This window comes from Puma concolor, chromosome A1, assembly GCF_028749965.1.
Source record: "Puma concolor isolate L17-30 chromosome A1, mPumCon1.1.hap2, whole genome shotgun sequence".
Lineage (NCBI taxonomy): Eukaryota > Metazoa > Chordata > Mammalia > Carnivora > Felidae > Puma > Puma concolor.
The window spans coordinates 212,345,945-212,347,717 of NC_141667.1; the positions used below are offsets into that span (position 1 = coordinate 212,345,945).

The 1,773-nt window shown below is 43.5% G+C and overlaps 1 pseudogene; it reads left to right on the forward strand.

The window, feature by feature from the left end:
• Nucleotides 1-774: 774 nt before the first annotated feature.
• Nucleotides 775-1,454, forward strand: LOC112861256 (small ribosomal subunit protein eS10-like; annotated as a pseudogene).
• The last annotated feature ends 319 nt before the right edge of the window (nt 1,455-1,773 follow it).

Below are 1,773 nucleotides of genomic sequence, written 5' to 3' on the forward strand. Positions count from 1 at the left end.
TCTGCATCCTCTGGGTCCAGGAGCATTAATGGAAAGCTATTGATCATGTTGAGTGAAATGCTGAAAAGGTTACTGAGAGTCAAGGGGATCCTGCTCTCAAGGGGCACAAAAAAGCAGCCAGGCTTCCAACTCAATCAAGGATTTATCTTATATATTGACAAAGGCTACTTCTGCTCCTCTCAAGGGAGAGGAGCGTGGTGGCTGGCTCACTCTGCCCGATGCCAAAACTTCCCCGTTAGGGGACTAGTAAGAATTTGGAAACATTTTATTTCTTGCTCTGTAGCTTTTAAATGACTAGCCAATCAATTTTTTAACTTAACCCCACCATCCTCCAGGTCAAGAGTCAGCCTTGTCTTATGAAGACATGATGAGGAAGACAAAGAGGGTACAGGTGCGGCTCTGCAGGAGTGAGGGGGTGGTGGCCACAAGCAATCCCCCTTTAAGGGGAACAAATCCCCTTCAAGAAAGGCAGAGTTTTGCCAGGTCTGGGCAGGGCAGTGCAGGAAACTTGACCTGTGTGTCTTTGCAATGAATTGTTCATTCCTCTGCAGTCTAAATGTCTACCCTACTATCAGAGTAAGCTGCTAGAAACGTCACAGGATTTAGAGAAAGAGGGCATTAAAATACATGTTTAAGAAAGCAGTGAAGGGGAGAAGGTAGTTGAAGAGCACAAACCTACAGCCATAAAGGATATAAGTCCTGTGGATGGAAGGTACAGCACAGTGACTACAGTTAATAACACTGTATTGGCTTTTCAGACGTAACGGCCACCAAATGTTGATGCTCAAGAAGAATCGTATTGCCATTTATGAACTGCTTTTCAAGGACGGAAAGATGGTGGCCAAGAAGGACATCCACATGCCTAAAGACCACGTCATGAAGGCCACACGGTCTCTCAGCTCACAAAGCTACATAAAGGAAGAGTTCACCATGGGGTTCCTGGGTGGCTCAATCGGTTGGGAGTCCAACTTCAGTTCAGGTCATGATCTCATGGTTCATGGATTTGAGCCCCATGTCAGGTTCTGTGCTGACAGCTCTGAGCCTGGAGCCTACTTCGGATTCTGTGTGTGTGTCTCTCTCTCTGCCCCTCCCCCTCTCAAAAATAAATAAACATTAAAAATTAAAATTTTAAAAAATGGAACAGTTTGGCTGGAGGCATTTCTACCGGTACCTTACCAGCCAGGGTATCCAATATCTCTATGACTGCCTCCACCTGCCCCCTGATATTGTGTCTGCCTCTCTGTGCCACAGCCGTCCTGAAACCTGAGACCAGCAGGCCAGGGCCCAATGGTCTGGAGGGAAACTCACAAGAGGGGAAGCTGACAGAGACACCTGCAGACGAAGCACTGTGACCCCTGATGCCAGCAAGAAAGCTGAAGCCAGGATTGGGTCAACAACTGAACTCCAGTTTAGAGGTGGATTTTGGTTATGGATGTGGTCAGCCACCTGAGTAAAGCTGGAGGAGACTATTTTCTGTTGAATAAATCTGTAGCCAGATAAATAAATAAATAAATAAATAAATAAATAAATAAATAAATAACACTGTATTGTATATTTGAAAGTTGCTGAGAGAGGAGATCTTAAAAGTTTTCACCACTTGAAAAAAAATTGTTTTATCAATATGTGGTGATGGATGTTAACTAAACTTACTATGGTGATCATTTCCCAATATCTACAAATATGGAATCATGTTGTACATCTGAAACTAATATAATACATCAATTAAATCTAAATCTAAGAGAGAAAAATAAAGAGAGAGAGAAAGATGGAGGG